This window comes from Schistocerca serialis, chromosome 7 (assembly GCF_023864345.2).
Source record: "Schistocerca serialis cubense isolate TAMUIC-IGC-003099 chromosome 7, iqSchSeri2.2, whole genome shotgun sequence".
Lineage (NCBI taxonomy): Eukaryota > Metazoa > Arthropoda > Insecta > Orthoptera > Acrididae > Schistocerca > Schistocerca serialis.
This window is the reverse complement of record NC_064644.1, coordinates 367,492,311-367,516,617: the sequence shown is the minus strand read 5'-3', so window position 1 is coordinate 367,516,617 and position 24,307 is coordinate 367,492,311.

The window sequence follows — 24,307 nt, the reverse complement described above, 5'->3', positions numbered from 1 at the left end:
TTAGAAATTTTGATGGAATGTTATCAATGCATTGTGCCTAATTTGATCGTAAGTTCCCCAGATCTCTCTTAAACTCTCATTCGAGCCCTTTAGCCGTTGCATTTCGCGGTGATTGTCGACCACCGATGCATCTAGCCGGATTATGTCACGTATAACCTGAAAACAGAAAATTCTACTACTTCAATCTCTTACTGAAGTGTCTCATGATTGCCTTCCTGATCGCCAGTTGTGCACAATTTAACCAACACACTAGCGCCGGGCCGCATTGAGGAAATATTTTCATGGCATTCCCGTATATCCAAATACGAGGCGTTCAATTTCCAGTACCCACTCCCATGGTCCGTCCCTTGACTTTGCGGATTGACTGTGCAAATATGCACCACTGGGTCAGGAAAAACTGGTCACCATATTTCTGTTTAAAAAATTTCGTGACTTTGAATTGGCGGCACGTAAATGTGATAAATGCTTCTGGTTGAGTGGTCCGTGACATGTGTCAATTCTCCCCGATCGCCATTTTCATTCTCCCATGAATCAACCAACTCAGGTCCCATATTATAGTTTCTTTTTGCGGGCAAATGATAAAACGTGGCATTTGTCTCTGGGGGACAGGACGCAATCGCACTCACCCCTGAAGATAATGTAGTCGTCACTGCCAGCGAATAAGGGGGCCATTTCTTCTTTGAAAAATTCCACCCGTTTGAGTCATTTGGAAGAGCCTGAAGGTACATAGACGTTGAAGACGCGTCTGTCTTGTACAGTGAGCGCAATACGTCCAGGTACTCAAAGTTTTTCGCTAAAATTTAGTCCTTTGATGGTGCTGCTGTCCCTAGGTCCTGTACAGTTCCTGGATGAGCGGAAGCTGTATATCCACTTATACTGTGGAGGTCTATGTTCGTCACCTTTTTCTATAGGACAACGCGTAACTCGGCGGTGTACAGCAGGTCATGTAAAATCTGGAGATTCAGCCTGCTGCTTATACTGTTTAATCTGACCGAATCTACTTGCATGCTTGTGCTGGAATCATTCTTGGATGCGAGGCTATGTCACTTGCCTTCCCTGAGGCCGCAGTTTAGTTTTATGTCACACGGGCTGGTCATTGAACCGTCCGTGTGACCTCTTGCACTTCCCCTGTCCCAACGAATACCGTTCTTTCCTCATTCACCCCTTCACCGACTCTTTACGTTAGTCTTAATCACGTAAGATGGGAAGCGTGGATAGTTTAGCTAAATTTTAACATTAGACTCATCGGAATAGTAATGGGACAACCGAATGTTTTAACAATCTATTGGTCCGTCGATTGTTTCTTCGTTCAATCTGTTGTTTCCACTCCAATGAAACAGTCGACTGAAACGAGTCACTACTTCCATGTCAACTGTATGAATGTTTTGACTCATTCGTTGTGTTTGACTGGTTTCACCCCTATATGACGCAACCGACTGTAACAAGTCTCCGTCGGTTGTGGCCGTTAGTGAATGTTTTCACTTAGTCTCCGGATTTGGATGGTTCTATTTACATAATTTTTCACCCTTTTCGGCTATACATGAACAATGACTGGAACTGGCAAGTATTTTAGCAGATAATGTACGAGAATCTCATTTCAAGGAGACTCGAATAAAATGTATATTTCTAACAATGAAGCTTCTTCAAAATGTATGTATTCACTTACTTAATACGAATTTGTTTACTTGTGGCATAAAACATCAAATTTTGATTGGGTTTAATAGGTCAGCATCTGGTACTCTAAGGCAAATATATGTATATATAAATGAAGAATGACTTTCTAATGCGTTTTGTTATGTATGTTTCTTGTCTGTTTCCTCGGTAGAAATTTTTCAATTGATCTAAACTAACTTCTCGGTAAGGTAGAAGCTGGAAACTTTCAACATAGCTAAGAAGTTGCTGACATTTGTTTTCGATTTTGGTGAGTGGCGGATTGTACTTTGTTTTTCTGTCTCTGTGTTCCGTAAAAGTTTTTCAACTGATTTTAAATTAACTTTCCGATAAGCTAAAGACTTAAATCTTTAACATAGCTCAGAGCTGGATGACAATGTAATATTAACTGGATTTCTTTTCTGGTGGAATGTGATGGAATACTTGGTGTACCATAGCTATTTCCCTGTATTCCAGTCGCGATTATTTCGCAATTAAGAATGACTGCTGCCAACTTATGTGTCAGCTCGATTCTCTTTAACTTCACATTCATCTTTCCGCGAGACATACTAGGAAGAAGCAACATGTTGCTAGACTCAGTTGAAGAGAACCCGAAATAAATCTGAAGTATACTGCATGTCTCTACTGTAATATCATTCAAATGTTTGAAATCAATTGAAAAATTTCACACACACAAGACAAAAAATCGTAAAATAACTATTTAAGCAAAAAGAAACGTTTTAATAAACAAGTTTTCAAAAAGGACTAAACAGCATTAACTAATCTCTCCTTAGCTATACAGTTCTGACAGTCTTGAAAATATGTGACTATGGATTTTGTAACAGCTATGATTATACCTGTAAAACTGATAACGAGAAACATGGGGCCTATGCGGTAGATAATAGGAAAGAGTGTAGAGAGTAACGGTCTTTGAGAAAAATCAGAGAATACTTCGAATCGTTTGCAGTGCAATAAAAGTGTATGCGACTTACGTCAACTATTTACGCATTAAGTACCTAGTTTTAAATTTGACAGGTGTTGTCATAACTATTACAAATTGAGAGACATAAATTTTCAGTACTATCTGCATGTAGTTGGGAAGCTGAATGGCGCTAGAAGATGTCACTTATTACTTTTTAGTTATTTTGGAAAATGTGTTGTATTAAAAGCTTTTTTACCTAGAAAATTATTTTAAATTGAAATTTACCGATGCTCTATCTCTTTCTTCCCGCCGGTTAGTACTTAGCATCATTTTTTTCCATAAATACTGACTAGACGAGAACATAAACCACTTTTGGTTTGTGACTTGATCAGCTGCTAAAAACAGTCTCTATGGCACAGATGCCGGTGCTATTTTCCTCATAAGATGTTATCCTTTTTGATACGGCCTCCAGCAGTTGTTTTCTCGAAGCACTGCCTACATTTATCGCTACGGAAATCTCTTTTACGGCTCTTTGGCATCCTGGAACTAATATGACTAAAACTGAGGCTGTTGTGAACTTCTCCTCAGACAGATAAGTCGAACAGAGGTTCCAGTAGAGGAAGGCAGTTTTCGAAAATGTCCCACTCATCTTCCGTCAAAACTTCATAGTTACCACATGAAAATGTCCTTATGAAGGCATATTTGTCCAACACTAGGCACTGTGTCATAAGAAACGTAGAGTTACATGTGCTTGGCACCTCCTATTTTATCTCTGTTTTTGGTTCAGTCGAACTTGGCAGTCTACCAGTTTTGTAGTTCATAGTTTACCACTTTTCGAATAACACGATGATTTTGTGACATTTCTATTTCAAGGAACTTAGTGCTGATAATTTAGGATGATCGAACACATCTGACACTACTAAATTAAGTGTATGAGCAGCGCATCGCGAATAAACAACATGCTTCCTTCGTAAATCGACCATTACACTTGCGGTGTCACTGATAACAGAAAACACTTTTTCATCTATTCCCCATCCACAAACAATTGTTTTAACTCTCTTAATAGTGTTTCATCTTGGATGTGCACAATAACCAGAACAGTAGACTTTCGGTTGTACTGCTCAATAAATACACCGTCGCTGTCAAAAACCGTTGTGTTTTTATTTTGGTCCACATATCCACAGTCAGTGAGACATATTTAGTTTCAGCCAGTATATACCCAATAACCGATTAGTTAGCAGTTTGTTTGTCAGGGTCATGGTCGAAAGCAAAGAAAATCGCGGTTCCAGCGACTTAACTAGTTCCATATATTTGGCATTATCTACCAAACAAAATGGAATGTAATATTCAGGCGTGATGAAGATGTTGTCAATCACTTTAATTTTACAACAGATGTTTCATTTACATTCATTGTACCAAAAATTGTCGCCTGCCTTGATATTTTTCTCAGCTCTTGTGGGACTATAGTACGTGGACGATTAAAGAGTTGATTTACTACTGTTTTTACAGTCATTGTTTTTTTATAAAATCAGATTGCGTACCTAATATTCCTGCTACACCCGTTAATGTAGCTTTTCCTTGGAGAAATAGGCGGCTCACATCGTGTAGGCAAAGAAGTGGAAATGGTGTCAGCGGCACGTGAGGCGAGTTGACTGCCTGTTGACTCTGCTGACGAATTACCATGAGTCGCGATTCTGAACAACTGGTAGTGCTTGCTTTTCATGTAGTCTGTTATGTTACTGGATGAACAGTAAAAACGTAGTTCCCTTTTACAGGTCGTGCAGAACTGAATGCGCTAGAGGGGTGCGATCTTGTTTACACTGTTACAGACTGTTTACAGAACTGCCTTGTGATAGTCTTAACTGTGAAATTGATGTGCTAAAGTATGAAACTGTGTAGCACTTCTTCATACCCGTGAAATACTACAGAAGCAACTTTTCACAGACTGTGAAATGAAAACGGCATTGTGTGCGTGGGTGTAATTTCTACGTATGTAGCCGGTGACGTAATTTTCTGTAAAATATATTTACTTTCGTCACAAATAAATTTCTGAATAAGTATTCACGACCTAGCGCAGTTGATTTTTAAGTTTCGGACATCATCACACATATTCTATAGAAGGGAATGCTAACTGTAGCTACAACGAGGACAGGTTCCTTTCTTTTTAATATGTCCTTAAGAGAACCGTTAGACACCATTTGCACCCCAAACTAGGGCTGCAATACGTGCAGGTTTCCCCGGATTGATCCTAGTTTTGAAGGCGTACCGAGGCGGGCTGGAGGAATTTTTATACAACTGTCCTGAGTAGACCAAGGCCTTTCTTCGTGTCTGAGAAAATGCGATCTATTGGAAATAAATAGACTGTGGTGAATTTTAATTAAAATTCATTTTATGAGGACTGGCCTATTGGTAGATCCTTCGTCTTAGTATATTAAAAACCCAGCGTTAAGCACGCTTAGATGTTCTTCTATACACTACATGATGTTCCAAAATGAACCTTACAACTTCAGTCACGTATATTTCAGAAACGGGAATAGGTAAAATGGCGTAGTCTGCGACGTAATATTCACACACACTTGCAGCTGCTTTTTTCCCCTTGTTTCCGATGGTAATTATTGACTGGCCACCTCACAACAATAGGTACAGTGTGTGAAATGGTTGGTACAGACTAGATCTGAAACCTTGCTCCTGCCAAACACCACTACATGTTTTTTTCTTTGGACGTGACCTGCAGGAAGCTCCTCGTATCACAGCAGCAATAGCACACGTTAATGAGAACATGGAACTGGAATATGGCTAAGATATCCTGCATGCTACAGACAGCATGCACATTACAGGATAATCCTTTCATCCCCTCTCGCTATTCTTTTCGCGAAAGTCACAATTTTTCTAGCTCCGTCACGAGTTTTTTCAGAAATAATTCGGTATCGGTATCAGTATGCTGCTACTGCAAGGATATTTTCCGAAATGAGTAATGAATGGAGCAGTGAAAAAACACAGTTTGTTGTAGAAACTATGACGGTAATTTTAGTAACTAAGGTGAATTATGAAGAAACTTGAACTGAATGTTTTCATATGCTGCTGAAGAATACAGACATACTGAAGGAAATCTACAGAGCCCCGATAAATACTGTATATCTGCTCTCACTGCTTCATCTTAAATGTACTAATAAAATACAAATTAAGGTATTTTCTGTAACAAATTGAAGCTATAGTTTACATTCATTACAGGTAATGAAAACTTTCCTTTCTAAAATCAAAATTTATAATGTGTCCCCTATTTTGGTATAGAAAATGTGCGCATTCTAATACATTGAATTCTTTTTAGCGGTTACTAGAACCTTAGGAATGTATTAATATTATGCCGCAAGCCGCACGTTTCTATCTCTTCGCATTTCTGAAATATACGCCATCAAACCTGTTGAGATCATTCAGGAACACCCTGTATTTTCCGTACTTCCTTACTCAGACAATGAGAAGCCGTCTACGGTCGGCGATCGCATCCACCTCGATGCCTCCCCGTCAGATGAATATTTTCCTTCTACAGGGCTATTACAAATGATTGAAGCGATTTCATAAATTCACTGTAGCTCCATTCATTGACATATGGTCACGACACACTACAGATAAGTAGAAAAGCTCATTAAGTTTTGTTCGGCTGAAGCCGCACTTCAGGTTTCTGCCGCCAGAGCGTTCGAGAGCCCAGTGAGACAAAATGGCGACAAGAGCCGAGAAAGCGTATGTCGTGCTTGAAATGCACTCACATCAGTCAGTCATAACAGTGCAACGACACTTCAGGACGAAGTTCAACAAAGATCCACCAACTGCTAACTCCATTCGGCGATGGTACGCGCAGTTGAAAGCTTCGGGATGCCTCTGTAAGGGGAAATCAACGGGTCGGCCTGCAGTGAGCGAAGAAATGGTTGAACGCGTGCGGGCAAGTTTCACGCGTAGCCCGCGGAAGTCGACGAATAAAGCAAGCAGGGAGCTAACCGTACCACAGGATGGTGCTCCACCGCACTTCCATCATGATGTTCGGCAGTTCTTAAACAGGAGATTGGAAAAGCGATGGATCGGTCGTGGTGGAGATCATGATCAGCAATTCATGTCATGGCCTCCACGCTCTCCCAACTTAACCCCATGCAATTTCTTTCTGTGGGGTTATGCGAAAGATTCAGTGTTTAAACCTCCTCTACCAAGAAACGTGCCAGAACTGCGAGCTCGCATCAACGATGCTTTCGAACTCATTGATGGGGACATGCTGCGCTGAGTGTGGGAGGAACTTGATTATCGGCTTGATGTCTGCCGAATCACTAAAGGGGCACATATCGAACATTTGTCAATGCCTAAAAAAAACTTTTTGAGTTTTTGTATGTGTGTGCAAGACATTGTGAAAATATCTCAAATAATAAAGTTATTGTAGAGCTGTGAAATCGCTTCAATCATTTGTAATAACCCTGTACTCTTTGGGCTGCATTAAAACTGACTTCATTTACGTTCATATTCCTTACTGCAGACGAGCACAACATTTGATGTTGAACGTCTCTGTAATGAGCTTTCACAAATCCATGTTGCTCTCGTGTGTAATTTATGTCTGTTGACTGGTAGGAGGCGCGCACCTGCTATCGTTGTCCGCAAGTGAGTAAACATTTACCCTTTCACGTCCCACCTCTTTGCGGTACATCGTGGGCTACGGTCAACTCATCATCTATAAACCGGGAAAACAATCTAATCTGATCCTTATGGCCAGGGTTTCCGGAGTTTTGGTCTGAGGTGAGCTATTTAAGTGATGTCAGGACTACCTCAATGATAGATCAACTTAATTAGTTATTTTTTAAATGACGATAAGAAAATTTACTCCATTCAGTCCCTAATTGATCGAAGCTGTATAATGCTTATTTTAACCTTCCTCTATCACATGAGATATGTCTTCAAGTGACAGAATAATGTAGCATTAATTTAGTTCAACTAGGGAAAGTACTGCAGACTGGTTCAACTCAAGAGAATGAATGGATACCTCAGTCAGTTAAAACATTAAAGAATGATTTCAGTTAGAAGAATGAATACTTGGTTGAACTGCTCCTCGAAAAATAAAAGATAGAATAATTCAGTCAATATGCGAAGCTACAACAGGTCGAATGTTTTCATTCACTTGCTCTGAAACTGCATTGAATCGAAAAAAATACATGAACAACAATCCAACCGACACATAAAACTGCCACCGACTGTTTTCATTCGGTAGCTCCAACAGACTGGTTTCCATCTAAAGAATGAATGAGTAGTCTAAGTACATGATTTTTTTCGTTCGGTTGCTCCAACAACCTAGTTTCACTCAAAAGAAAGAATGAATAATTCAACCAATACGTAAAGCTACAACGGAGTGAGTCGATTTTTTTCCAGAAACAGAATTAATTGACTGTTTTCACTCGGTTGTCCCCATCACTACACAGCACCACTGCTGCGAAATGTAAGTTGGAATTTACTCTTCCCGCCATATCTCAACCTGTCGCCAAGTAATGACCTTATTTCTAAGGACAACGATCGTTAGTTTTAATATGAATTCACAGTCGACAAGAAATAACGTCAAGCCTGCTCAGCAGACGGAATCCACCGGCCATAACTAGTGATGGCAGCGAAATCTACTATGGCTGGCAGACAAGGACTGTCTTAAGAAGTATTGGGCACAAGGCAATGGGGGATATGTGGTCATTTCTGAATTGTTTTTACGGTTTGCTGGTCCATGCAAGGTGGTCCAAAAATCATATCCAGTGAGATACTTCTACGGGTAAATTATTTAGGACTCACACCAACGTTGGTCGAGTAGTTTTATCACGTAAATCTGTGGATTAGATCATTTCTATAACAGGAAACATTAAGCAGGCTTGTTTCCTAACGCTGTTGTTATGGACGTTTTCCTCTGAACACAACAAGCTGTTCATCAACAGTCATGTCATAGCCTGGACTGTATATGGAGGAAGACCGAGAAATAAACATTTCCAAATGTCTGTAAATGAGATAATTTATTATGTATCCAACGGTCCACCCTTGTTTCCTTGTTGTCAAACCTGAGGAAACGGGTGATAGCTTGAATCTCTTCAGCTCATTGTTGTCCTAATATTAGGCCTATTGCGTTCCTGGTTCCACTGTTGACTCATGTCCTTCCGCCCTGACCTCTAAGCTCAAGAAGATACAAGCAATCCAATGTTGGTCACTAATTTTTCCCCACCTAGTTCATTCCATAATACTTACATAATCTACATTCCACTTACTGTACACTCGTCCAGCCTCTCTGTTCATTTCCCTTATTGCAATAGATATTACTTATGTGGCAATTAGGAGCCTAAAGGGTTCTTTTATTGAACAAGGGGGTACCGCTTTTGGGCCAGGTTTATGTCGAAGTTAATAGTGAGATGGAGTCTGGCATTTAGTAGGATGCCCTTTGTACCAAATTATTACATTTGGACCAGCAAAATAACCTTACATAGTGCTGTCATGGCTTACTATTAAACCTCAACAACGAGAATGACTTCCACGTCAGTTACGTCACGGCCTTCCTCCTCTTCCCTACATGAAGGCAAGTACTCATCATCATTCAGGTCAAAAACACTTTCATTATCAATATCTGAATTGCTACACGTCTGAAGAGGAATCTTATCGACTTCTTCAGAACAAGATTTTCATCAACCCTAAAGAAATCCTATATTTAAATTTTAATGTAAGTTGGGGGATATTAGTTTTTCCCGCGACGCCCACGAGTTTTGTGACGTACTTGCATTACCGTAAACTAATATTCCTCTCCTTTTATGAACTGAACCATACCTATATGGAAAATTGCACATTTTGCATCCAAATAATGAGCTTACCCAATAAACGTAGCCGTTATCTGCATCTCTCACATCAACGAGGCTATCTGAAGCTCAGTGAGCGAGTAACCTTCATAGGTAATACGTTTTGCCAACTTCAGGCAATTTCTGCCAATAGTGAATCAATTAAACTAGCTATGGATCTTCGTAAGACACAAAATGCTTACTTTCTTCATTCTTAAAGTTAGTATAAATTAAAGAAACCATTAATGAATGGTATTTTGCATTGTGGTTCCTTCGATAATAACCGAGAAAGGCATCAGGGACCATGAGCAGTGCAGGATCAGTACGTAATTGAGCGTAAAAAGTATAATGGGTACTGGGCTTCAGAAGTCTTAAAGATCCTAGTGGAGGATTAATCTGCAAGTGTTCGTTGTTTTCTTACTACAACAGCTTACCTCACTTGAATTTTTCAATAATGTAAGTTGGACGCGATTAAATGAAAATATTTTTCAGTACAACGAAAATCAGCTTAAGTTGCAAATTTCACTTTTTTCATTCACTCAATGACTACTTTCGGCCCGGAACTCATTTTCAAATCATCGTGCCAGATATTCAAAACGGTATTTTGAAAAATACGAAAACCACGAATTGCACATGAACAGTTATAGAACGTGATTAACAGAAGTTACTGACTTGTTATTATTCCCGGTGCTGGGATTTCGAAGATATTTTTGTTTGAGTATAGAAACGCCGGTTAGAGCAGACCTGTCCTACAAATTCTGTTTGTAATTTGCAAGAGCTTTGTGTGGAAAATCTCGCAATAATTATTGATCGATTCCTTGTATTTTAGATGATTTTCAGACAAATCTTGAAGTGCCTTCACCGACTGTAAGCCTAAAGGTACGATAGAAAGTCGTATAGGAAGCTTGCGACTATAATGCTTAAGTTATACTGCTGGATAGGTCACTCAATGAAATGTTCTTAGTTGGTGAATAAATTACCTTACTTCAACACATTTCGGTTTTAGTCATCATCACATATTCAAAAACATCACGTTGTTCGGATGAACTGAAGGTACATGGTTGAATACATACCGCTAACAGTTATGTACTCTACATGTACTTTCATTTCATCTTCACAACGTAATGTATTTCAATATCTAATGATGGATAAACCCAAAACGCATTATAGTAAAGTCATTTGTGCACCAGCTGAAAATACTTCATTGAGTGACCTAACCAGTATTTGTAAAGTAGTGTTTCAAGATTGTAAATTTGTTTCGGCGGCCACTGGTCGTTAAATCAGTTAACCTATGGATGTTCTTATTTATCCGAATGCTAGTGAAGTTCACTTTAAGTAAAATGTGTAGCTCACTTCAAATATGTTGTTGCCTTCTTCTTGGAGGTTTTATCGCGTCATGTCATTGGTGTCAGCATTTATGTTCTTAATCCGTAATTTTTTCTTATGTACAACTGCTTTATTATCATGAGCCTTTATCATCTGGCAGTAAGCGAATTCTACAGTTGCTAAGATTGGCGTTATATACCTTTTCATGCCTGTAAACAAAGCCACAAGTTTATTAACTACTTAGCAGCAATTTAACTTGTAATTCTTTATTTGTCACTGCAGCAATTAATTACTGTAGATGTGCAAGCAACATACTCGTATTCTTTTCCTGTAAGTCGTTTTACTTGATTATTTTTTATATTTATTCCTTGTTACCTGTTTGTGCTGTTGTTTTTTTTTAATTCTAATATTTTTCGTATTCTGTGATTCTATTATTGGTGTCTTTTTGTCACTGAAAAGATTTTGGGTGTTTTTAATGAACTATTATCAAAAGATCCTCTATTCTATTTCCCAGAACTTTTCCACTCCTCAAGCAGCTCCCTACTGCTTCATAATATAACCCTAGAGCTTGCAGTAGATGGCAGAATTATGTCTCACAGTATTGAACGTGGACAAGTGTTCATAGCTTTTGAGGTATGCATTTTAGATCCAATGTTTACCAGAAATTGTGTTGTTGTTTACTGCACCTCTGAAAACTGTATACCCTAAAACCTTAGCAACAGCATTATCGTTATGTGTATTCCATTGTCAGTTATTACATCGATTTTCGCTCGTAACTTTCGACTCGGTCGTTTCCGTATGACAGTCCCTCACCTCAGATTTATATAACTGCCCTTCTCCATCATCCCTGACGGGCTCTAATGGACTCATCCTGTACACACAACGGAATTGGCTACTAATGTACCGAACATGATTTCTTCATATCTCCCATGACCCACTTGGAACGCTAATTTGTAGACACACAAACCAGCAGCTGTGGCGTTGGCTCTAGCGGCCCTCGTATTTAGTATTTGTACACGTCTACAGACGACATAGGAAATGGCACGCTTGGTGTACATGTTTGCAAAGTAAACAGTCGCCGTCTTACTGGAATTAAACTAATTAATGGCCGTCTTTGGTGTTTTGAGGAGAGAGGGAGAGAAGGAGAAAGAGAGGAGGACAGAAATGGAGAGCAGAAACTTGCTGTGTGGTTGCTGGAGAAGTCTGGAAGCACCGGCCTCCGTGCAAACATCAAGTCATGGTCAGCATCGCAGTGCTCCTACATTAAATGGGACTGCAGTCCAAAGGGGCAAAACCATCGGTGACGGTCCACGTTTATCTCTTATTTTAATGTGCAAACACAGTACCATGGAATGTAGGAGAAACTGGTCGAGGTTGTCGCGTCTCAGTTCTCAGTTGCTGCTGCTTGCCAAACTGAAAAGACTTTACTATCAAAGTATTCTCAATAGGATGTGCGCAGACTCTGGTCCTTGGAGACAGTTTTCTGAATGTTAATGGTGCGCTTGAAATTTTGCAGCTGTAAAATACCATTTGATGATATGATTCACTTACACTTTTCCCTTTCTGTTCAGTGAAGCCTGTTATTCTACCATAACAGTTGCATAACGTTATTGTATACCAATACTGACGTTATGTGCGACGTCCGCTTCTCCACATCCGTTACTGTCTGAAATGTCTATCCAGGGATGACAGCCACAGAAATTTCTGGGATGGTTGTCACATGGACAGCCTACTCTGATGGGGTTTATGTAGCACGTTTTCCGTTTGTTTCAGTAACGATAGTGTGAAATGACCAAAGAAAGACAATCACAGCAGAAACTGCTTCAAGCTTTCCTGCAATGAGGAAGATAAGAAAAAGGATCAATTAAGAACTCGTTAAGCTGCAGCTTATTATCATATTAATCTCGCCTGCGTCAAAATTGATTATTTTCCAAATAAAAAAGCTTCTTTTTACCACAAGAAGAGCAAACTAAAGAAACGTATTACTCATCCTGTCGAGGTCTACTACGGCTTAAATCCAAAAGAGATCAGTACTCTGACATATGAACTGTGTGGAATATTATTTTAAACGTCCTTGGGCCCATAAAAATTCGGAAATCACCTCTGCCAAAAAGGCCTTTACGAAGCACAGTCTCTAGGAGAAATATACACATAAATAACTCACGAAAAGGAGATACAGCCGTTTTAAACGATCTGTCAGATAAATAGAAGCATGACGAACTAGCTGATAGTGCAAGTAAAAACTTAGTGTGATGCCCATTTAGGAATATAAATGAAAATAATGAATATGCAATGACAAGAAAAGGTGTACGAAACTAATTGAAAAGTAGTTTTTGAAAGAGAAGATGAAGAGGATTGGTTTTTTTAGTTCTTCTTGAAGCAGTTTCTAACAGTAAAGCTAAGGAAATATGGATCTAATGTACAGATTGTAAGAACTGAGCTCAGATTGTAAGAACAGCATATTTGTGTGTCAAGACTGAGAGAGTGCATGTGAAAGTGACTAGGCTAATGTAATACAGTTTTAAGTATATACTTAAACTACTTTTGTCATCTAAATTGGTCATTAATGTATTTTAGTACTTTAGAAAAAGTGTTTCTTGATGTTTCTGTTGTTAAAACGACGATTTGACCAACCGAGCGAGGTGGCGCAGTGGTTAGACACTGGACTCGCATTCGGGAGGACGACGGTTCAATCCCGCGTCCGGCCATCCTGATTTAGGTTTTCCGTGATTTCCCTAAATCACTCCAGGCAAATGCCGGGATGTTTCCTCTGAAAGGGCACGGCCGCCTTCCTTCCCCATCTTCCCCTAATCCGATGAGACCGATGACCACGCTGTCTGGTCTCCTTCCCCAAACAACGAAACCAAACTGACGGTTTGACTAATTATTTTCTTTACTCTTATCTCAGTAAATAGTGAAAATCAACTACAATGTGTACAATAATTGACATGGAGTCGGAGTAGGATGGCACAATAATATGCACCAATAATTGTTCAAAATTTAGCTTAATGTTTCAATGCTTAATTGCCTTCCTTACTTGTAATTCAGGCGTTCAGCTGTTAATTGTTTGTAACATTGCTTGCTGCCTTCAGCCAACAAATAATATTCAATTCTGTCTTAATAAGGCCTTCAGACATCACAATAGCCTGTTAAAGTTGTTTACATTGTTTTAAAAAGGTTTTAGTGTTTTTAACGTGTAATTTCCTTTCTTACTTGTAATTCGGGTCTTCAGTCACTGAGTATTCTGAAATTGCTTGTGGCCTTTAGCCGACAAATAACTTTGATTTCTTTCTTAATAAGTCCTTCAGCCTTTAATTGTTTGTATTGTGGCTTGTGGCCTTCAGCCGACAAATAATTTTCAATTATGTCTTAATTAGTCCTTCAGTCATCAATATAGTTTGTTACAGTTTATTGAGATTGTTTAAAACAGGTTTTATATTTTTTGACGTGTAATTGCTACCTCACTTGTAATTCAGGCCTTCAGCCATTGAGTATTCTGAAATTGCTTGTGGCCCTCAGCCCACAAATAATTTTTAATTTTTTCTTAATCAGGCCTTCAGCCGTTGATTGTGTGTAACATCGCTTGTGGCCTTCAGCCGACAATTAATTTGCAATTCTTTCTTAATAACGCCTTCAGCCATTTCTATATCTTGTTACAGTTTTTGATTGTTTAACAAGAAAATATTATACTACTTGCTAACGTGAAATTGTCTTCCTCACTTGTAATTCAGGGCTTCAACTGTTGAGTATTCTGAAGTTGCTTGTTGCCTTCAGCCGACAAATAATTTCTAATTAATTCTTAGTAAGGCCGTCAGTCGTCAGTGTACAAATTCCTCTAAAATGATTGTTGAAAATTATTTCCTCAGGTAAAGTTTATTTTTTACTGTAGCCAACGGTAGCTGATTATGGTCCCATCCACAATCGTTGCCTTATCCTGCCTCTCCCTGACTTCCAGGTCTCACCTTTAGCATCTTCCAACCACCATCTTTGCAGCCATAAAGTCTACGATTTTACGATAAGTTCCCACAGTTGGCTAGCAGAGTTCTCAAAATAAATGATAACTGTATATCTCTTTTGTATATATTTTTATCACATACTGACGTAATGCTGTTAATACCACCTGTGTTTTCGTCTGTTGGCAGCTTTCATGTGAACATTTTATATACACCTTATTGTAGAAACCGTTCTACGTCCTACATTCCTGACGCTTTCGCTGATGTAATTGGTGTACAGCGTGCAGTGCATCGCCTTTAAGCAACAGCTACATCGCTCTCCTTACCAGTTAGCGTTAGTGTAGGTGTAGAGCCTGCCCAATTCACAGCCATCATCTATTTAGTAGGAAAGATTTGTTCTTTTATTATTTGTTACATAAGACGTATTTTGTACATCACTACATACTCGTAATTAGATTGTATGTAAATATTCCAGCGTAGGTCTAAAGATTGTCTAAAACAGACTGAAACCGGTAACCTTATACAAGAAACTAAAATATGTGTATTGCCTTTGGGACTGTTTATTTTCAGTTTTTATGTAGGAAACAGACAACATATCTACAGGCTTCAGGAAGAATTTAGTAACTACAATTCCTAAGATTGCAGGTGCAAAGAAATATGAACGTTACAAAACTGCCAGTTCCATAAGTTATGGCTGCAACATACTGACATGAATTATTTATAGAAAAATGTAAAAAAATGATAGAAGAGGATGTCGGGGAAGACCTTTGTTGGTTCCAAAGAAATGTAGAAATCTGTTAGACATAACTGACGCTGGTGCTAAGAAATGCGAGCATTACAAAAATGCCAAATTAATAAACCATGGCTGCAAAATTCTGACATGAATTATTTACAGAAAAAGTAAAAAATGTTAGAAACTGACGTCGAGGAAGAAATTTGGAAGTCTGCGAGACATTACTGATGCTAGGGAATCTAAGGAAGGGAAAACTGTGTTTATAGGATGTAGAGAAACCTTCTGACATTTGTATTTGGAACACTTTTTGAAATTCTAAGGTGACAGACATAAAAAACATGGAGCGAAGGAATGTCTATATCTTTCACAGAAATCACATTGTGGATGCGAGACATGAAGGACTTGGAAGGGAACTAGTAGTTCACAAGGGAGCGAGACGTTGTTGTACCCTCACCGCAATGTTATCCAGTCTCTACACAGGGGAAGCAGTAAAGGAAACGAAGGATGAATTTGAAAAAGGAAACAAAAATAAATTGAGGTTTACTAACGACTATCTTCGGCCGCGAAGTATTCGGAAGAATTTGGATGGAATACACACTATCTTGAAAAATAAAATGTGAGTCGGATATCAATAAAAATAAATGAGGGTAATTGAGGGTAAACGAACTACCTCAGGTAATGCTGATGGAACTAGATTAAGAAATGAGACAGTAATTGTAGTAGATGAACTTTGCAATTAGGGCAACATAACAATTGCTGATGACCATATATAAAATGCAGACTGGCGATGGCAATAAAAACGTATTGATAACATGAAATTCAAACTTTAGATTTAGGGAGTCTTACCTAAAAGTAGAGGCCTGGAGTGGTAGGGAAGTGAAAAGTGCTTTATAAACGTTTCAGGCAAGATGAATGTGGAAATTTTTTAAATGAGGTCTAAATCTGAATGCCGAATATTAGGTGAATTGATCGGATAGTTAATATAGGGTGTAATGAAATATCTCTGTGAATTTTAAAATTTTTCTTTTAAATTTTGTTGCGTGAAATTAAGGTTGTAAATAATTGTGCTAGCATTTTTCTTATGTAATGTTGAAACGTTATACTGTTTCTCTATTTTCAAATTGGATCAATGACAAATGTAATCTAGTTGTATGTAGACACGGTGGCTGAGTCAGGGTGCGTTCGCTTAGACAGAGCATACGTTGTTGTCAAAGACTGTAGAGAAGATGCAATCGCATTATCGCTGTGCGTGTGCCTGCGCAACAGCACAGTCTGGAACGTTGTTTAGATTTTAACAGTCGAGTAGAGTCACATAGAGAGAACGACGGAGAGAGGATATGTTGAGCCCTAGTCGTGAGAAGCAGTGACAAAATTAGCTCGGTGAAAGTTTGTGTGGCCAGGCACAGTATAAGACATTAGGTGAGCAAATAAAATTCCTGCAAGACGATACCAATTAAAAGTAAGAGTACTGTGGATCCAATTTTATTTATTGGACAGCTACAAGTAGAAGAGCCTATGCCACATTCTGTCATTGAACAACGTCTTACATGCATTAACGACGACTCAATACGAAACACGACCTAACCAGTTATTTGTGCATACTGCTAGCCGGCCTCGTAGTTTGTTTATCTATTTATCCACACGTCTGGTTCCGTAGGACCAAATTGAGGACCAAATCTGCAAGATCATGGAACGTGTCAATACACGAAATTACAACATCAAATTAATAACACGTAAAATAAAATGTTTATTAAACCAAAATGGTGAAGCAGTAAGTTGAAGTAAACGCAATGAACAATATAACATAAGAAACAGCTTAACTTTTCAAGGAACTCCTCAACCGAACAGAAGGATTGACCGATGATGAAACTCTTCAGTTTCGGTTTGAAAGCGCTTGAATTACTGCTAAAGTTTTTGAATACTTGTGGTAGCTCATTGAAAATGGATGCAGCAGTACACTGCACACCGTTCTGCACAAGAGTTAAGGAAGTGCGATCCAAATGCAGACTGGATTTCTGCTGGTTATTAACAATTCATAGGAATAAGCTCATATTTTTAACAAGAAACGATAGTATATATATATATATATATATATATATAGAGAGAGAGAGAGAGAGAGAGAGAGAGAGAGAGAGAGAGACAATGTGAAAATACCCAGACAAATGATCAGGGGACGACAATAGGTTTGCGAACTTAGGCCACTAATTGCCTGTACTGCCCGTTTCTGAGCCAAAAATATACTTGTACAATGGGAAGAGCTACACAAAATACAATACCATACTACATGAGCGAATGAAAATAAGAAAAGTAGACTAATTTTCGTGTCGATCAATAATTTACTTTAGATACCGTTCGAATAGTAAAAACGGTAGCATTAAATCTTTGAAAAAGATCCTCGATGTGGACTTTCGACGACTGTTTACTGTCTATTTGAAACATAGAAATTTGAAGTGTTCAGTTTCGCTTATCATATGCCCATTTTGTGAAATTAAAACGTCGTATTTTGTTGAATTGTGTGTTAGGAACTGTAAAAACTGAGCCTTACTGTGATTTAGCGTTAGTCCATTTACTAAAAGCCATGAATTATATGCCATTAACTGAACAGTATGTAACAGAGCCGATGTTGTACACAGCATCCTCTACTATCAAGCTAGTATCATCAGCAAACAGAAATATTTTATTATTACTGTGGTGTCACCGCCAGACACCACACTTGCTAGGTGGTAGCCCTTAAATCGGCCGCGGTCCGTTAGTATACGTCGGGCCCGCGTGTCGCCACTATCAGTGATTGCAGACCGAGCGCCGCCACACGGCAGGTCTAGAGAGACTTCCTAGCACTCGCCCAGTTGTACAACCGACTTTGCTAGCGATGGTTTACTGACAAAATACTCTCTCATTTGCCGAGACGATAGTTAGCATAGCCTTCAGCTACGTCATTTGCTACGACCTAGCAAGGCGCCATTATCAGTTGCTATTCATCTTGTAATTCATGTACCGTCAGACCGCCGTTCACCATTAATGGATTAAAGTTAAGTATACCACCAGCTACGTCCGTTTTTCTAAATTCTAATTTCTCTGTCCTGTTCCAGACCTCACGCCAGCCTGCGTAAGCTAAAACGCGTGCCTTTCGGCTTCCTCTAGTATTCCTGGGTTGGCTCTCCTGCCAATCCGCAACATTTACCGTAATACTAGATGGCAAATCATTTACATAAATAAGGAACCGAAGTGGTACCAACACTGTTCCCTGAGGCACCCCCACTTGAGTGTACCCCACTGACTCCCCACATCACAGCCATTCTCAGCACTTTGAATAATGACTCAGATGCGTCATCACAGCTACTCTGAACACTATGAATAATTACCTTTCGCTGTCTGCTGTTAAAGTAAGAGAACCAATTGTGAGCTACTTCCTGAATTCCGTAACGGTCCAACTTCTGGAGCAGTATATTGTGATCAACAGAATCAAATGTATTAGTTAAATTAAAAAAAACATTCGTAGCACTAAAAACCTATTGTTTAATCCATCCAGCACCTCACAGAGAAGAGATCATAGCATATTCACTTGTTAAACGACTTCTAAAGCCGAACTGTACGTTTGATAGGAAATTATGTAATACAAAATGATCAATTGTCCTTACATACACATCCTTTTCAATAACTTTAGCAAACACTGACCACAGAAATACCCCCTTATGAAAAGCGGCCTTACTACTGAGTACTTTAATCGTTCACGAAACTGCCAATTGTTAAAGGAAAAATTACAAAAATGGCTACATACAACGCTAACATGCGTAGCACAATACTTTAATATTCCATATCCATGAGAGTCCTTCGTCTTCAGTGATTTAACTAATGAGTCAATCCCCCCTTGTCATTTGGTAATTGTAATATCCACAAATAATAATAAATAATTATTGTTTCTGTGAAAATTATATCTTAGAGAATACTCAGGAAAAAAGATAACGGAAATATTTATCTTTTGTTATCTATGATTCTTTTTCTGTTCAGCTACAATGGAGAGTAGCCATTAGCGCTATTGATGTACAGCGCTGTTTATTGGTAAAATGCTGAATAATGAGTGATTAACATGGAGAAATACTTTTAAACTTTAAACCATATAGCTAACCCTGATTATTTCGTAAGAACTCTTAGGAAATATTTTTTGACGGGAAAGAATATATTAGTGTTGTGCGCTTGTGGTATTGGGCGTAAAAATAGGTCATTTTGTTTAAGGAAATGTTTTGCCACCCTGAATAATAGTTCGCTAAATTGTGCGACATTACTCTTGTGATAAAATTTAGTGCCTTTTACACTGACTGACAACATTGCCACACGTTCCAAGGTGGAAATTTCTTTAACAGGATAACTACCTCTAGCCGGGAGAGGCAGCTATGAATGAAACCTCATGTTACGCTAATCATAAGTGGTTTTTCTGTAGTCCTGCCCACGACTTGTAAAATACCGCAATCCTAACCGCACACCACATAATGAGTAAGTATAAATGGCTTTTGCACAGAGGTAACGACAGTAAACATTAGAGTGGGTGTCGTCACAAATGTTTCGTTTTATGTAGCCATTCACGGCTAATGAAATTTTGTTGTCTTGTGTCCGTTACTAAATTGTTTCCATGGTTTACGATTTAATTGAAAAAATGTTAGACCCGTATGATAAATCTCTTTGACGTTTTGGCAAACGTATTTATTGTATTTTATAATACAGTGTGGTACTGTCGTTATTACTGAGACTGTAATGTTTTACATTGCACAAAAAATATAACTAACAAATTTGTGTACTATTTTGAATTATTTACGTTATTAGCATAAATAGTATCTGGTTGGAGCCAGCCCATCAGTTTCATTTCTCAGTTAAGCGAATTAGTTATTCAATGAGGAGATACTGACTTTTTTCCCGCTTCTTGGTAGTATTATGAGGGTTTAGATACGCAAATGAATCTTATGTGATGAGTGCAGAGGTTACATCTTCCCCAAAACAAAATATTATCCATTAACTGAATACTGGTTTGCATGTGGGGTCTGCCTGGTACGCATAGTACTTTTTCAGTCATGGTGAATGCTGTGAGTAGGCCAGCGCCATCTAAAAGATCCTATAGTGCAGAGCAGTCCTGAGCAGTAACTTCCTCGGCATTCTCACGAGTTCATGTACGGTCTGTACTTCCCCAGCCCTATGCCGAGCCTCTCAGGCTGCCTCTGACCGCCCGGCCACAATGTCGCGTGTGGTGCCGCATTAGCTAGCACATAGAAAGTGTCAAGAGGTACTGCTCAGTTATGCCCAGTGCGGATAATATCTTGCAGAGGTTGTACGAGGGCGAGCACGTATCCATTAGGCCCTCTTCGGAATTTCACTATCTGGATGATGCTGGTCCGGCGAGCAAAGAGGATGTTCTAAAGAATTGGGCAACACTTTGGACTTCAGATAAGATCTTGCGGAGGATGTGGAGCGTAATCTCGCACATAAAGCCCGATATTGATCTCCGCCACCGCCATCTGGTATCAAGGCTCATAGGCTAATGGACATTTTTCTTGATACTGGAAACAGAAGACTCATCGATTGGAAGATACCTGGAAAATTAGCCTGAGTGGGAGAACTGATATCTCGATTTATAGGAGCAGAAGTGCCGTTCCTCTCACATTAGTCAGACCTTCCAGGATGGGGATCTCACACTGCTTTGTTGCGAATTTGTTTTAACCGGAAAATTACGATAAAGGATGAAAAATAGTAAACATTCTGGAAGAGAGAGAGAGAGACAAACATTTGCTACGTGGCCTCTCATTGGTGGGATTTCTAACTTCCTTTACGATTGGATACCTAGTAACTTTTTGGCCTTCTTTCCACAAAGAGCAAACAGGAACATCTTTTGTAATGGACTCTTGTGCGGGACCCAAAGAAAGCGGCCAATCTTTGTTGGAACGCGAAGTAAAGCATCACTCTTCGGGGGGACGTAGACCGAGGCAAGAGACTCTACCTCTGTGAGGGCCATGGCTAGCACAGGGCAGATGCCTTCTGAATTGGCATAAATTGTGGCCTACATTCTTCCCTCTTGATGTTGGTAAATTAATGCAGCAATGTAAGGTGAGATATTAGTGATGAGGCAGGAACAGGCGCGTTTTCTGTTACACCACGACGAACCGCGATTGAAACCAGGCAGTCGCTGGATTAGCCATGGCACCTGCAAGTGTTTCTCTAACCCCACCATAACGAGTCAAATATCTTGTCCGATGCGAAACCGTGCACTTAATTTAGTTAAATGACCACGTGGGTTAGTTACCAGATTATTTTTGCCTTTCCCTACTGACTTTGGCTCTCACTTTCTATCAGCTGTTAGATTATACGGATTTTCATATTCCGCCTTCTGCTCACATCCAGTGCATTACACAATTATCTGTTACACCTTTTTATTATATGCTGTTTTCCTGTGGAATTGTTTGTAATAAACTCTAGTCTAAGTTACCGATCCTACGATTTACTACATACACATGAATTCCTTTATTCCGGTCATCGCTATTGATTTCAACAATATCCACACTGACGATTCAATTGCCAGGGTCAGCGCATTTGCGCGAAGTTTATCAAACAGTCGGTGGGGAACGACCTGCATATGTAATGGGTTCATTCGCATCAGATCGAAAACACTGTGCTGTTTTAGCCGCAGCCCAGTGGCGTCTTGAAGCAGGAGTATCTTGATAGCAGAGTGGAAAAACAGAAGTGAGAGGAGGTTCTTTGGAATGGAAGCAGACAGGTTACCAGAGGCGGATGCTCGCTAGTGCGTGTGTGTGGGCGAGATACATGTCGGCAGTAGGAGCCATCAGCTATCGGTCCGATGAAGAGGGGCGTGCCACCACGTCCCATTGTTCGCTTCCGGCATAGACGAGGCATCCACCAGCGTCTTGCAGACCTCTTCCGGAATTACGGACTATTGACGGATTTAAATTATTTGATATTTGACGTCTGTCACTTGCCGTAACAGAGTGTCACATCAGCTACCGCTTGGTTCTTGGCGACACAAGCACGACGGGCATTTCACAAATGCTGTTAATGTGTAACGAGGAGCAATGTTAGTAGCGGCCGCCACGAGGTAGACGGAAATGCAAGATGCTCTGTCGACAGCTTATTTTAAGTGATCAGTGACTGAACTACGGCAGACGACGCGTTTTGTTGCTCTGAATTTAAACTTATATCCTGATCTAACCACAACCTCGTGATGTGTAAAGTATTCGAGGAAACAGAGGACAGCAAACAACTAAAATCACGATCACTATGTTCACGATGGTTAAAGTTAACGCCTACAAGTCAACTCATGGCGGAAAACTTCCAGTTACAGCGCTAAAATACAATCTGTAATTTCTCGCTATCATTCATTTGTTACTTGAATCTATCCTCACACTGACCTACACGAACTGCCACTTCACCAACCGAAGAGCAGTCCTGGCTGACACTTGGTTGTAGATTATAGACAATACTGGCAGATGCAAAATGAAAAAAGAATAATAGGAGGAAATTAAGGACTAACGGAAGTCAATACGATAAAAAAAATTACATGGAATAACATTATAAATTAAAAAGAAACATTTAATCAAGTAATTCAATAAAAGTAATAATGAACGTCTTTTGATTAGAATTAGAAATAAAAAAAATAAGTTGTGTTTCGCAAGTTTCCAACCTACTATTTCCCACACGAGCGGTTAATGCGCTAACCAATGCTCTATGTCACTATGATACAAAAAGTTGTTACAATTGTGACTCTGCTAATCCAGTAGGAACGATGAATCGAAGCCTTAAAACATTTGACTTTCACATAATGTTTTGCGTAACTTTTCGTGTGAGCCGATCTGTGTGATTATAATAAAGCTATATGTGACGTTGAATCGTGTCTAGTGGGGAAGGAATCAGTAGTGTTTGGTCAGTGCTGGGTATGAAACGTATGTTTATTGTAAGCATCATTGCATGTGTGTGTGTGTGTGTGTGTGTGTATGTGTGTGTGTGTGTTTTGTGTGGTTATCATGTGTGATGAGAAATGAAAGTAAAGGGCCTCATCTAGGATTCGCTATCCAAACAAAACAAGAAAGAAAGTCGGATAAAGTGAACTGACCAAATGTTGTTGCAGTTTGTCAATGGCGAACTTTCCGGGCGTGACGTTTAGGGCTCTGATTGAAGGAAACCAGCTCCAGTCCGTGAAGAGTCAACTATCAAGTACTTTTAGTCGGACTATAAAATAGCTCGCAACTAGTAGCCAGCAAGAATTACTAGGTTTGCCAACGGGAAGTAGTACATTTTCATTTGGTTGTTACTAGGATTAGCGTATGTTTTATCATTACAACCTATAGCTGACTGGTCTACACATATTGTCGTTCCTGAAAAACTAAACACAAATTTATTTCTTACAAACAAGTATGGTGTGCAAAACTTAAGGTTGAAACTAACTTTCGCATCACGTGTCACTTCCAAATAACATTTTTCGAAGAAACTTGCCCGCATCTCGTGGTCGTGCGGTAGCGTTCTCGCTTCCCACGCTCCGGTTCCCGGGTTCGATTCCCAGCGGGGTCACAGATTTTCTCTGCCTCGTGATGGCTGGGTGTTGTGTGATGTCCTTAGGTTAGTTAGGTTTAAGTAGTTCTAAGTTCTAGGGGACTGATGACCATAGATGTTAAGTCCCATAGTGCTCAGAGCCATTTGACCCATTTGAAGAAACTTGGACTGTACACAGAAACACCTGCTACAGTATAGCAGAGAAAGAAATACGCAGTGAAGCGAACAGAAATATACTTTTATTCAAAGAAAATATATACTCTGGAGTCATCGTGATTTATTACGGTCCCCTGAACAGTACAAGGACGGGATAAGATTCTTAATGTGGTGAGTGATCACCACGGACCGTATT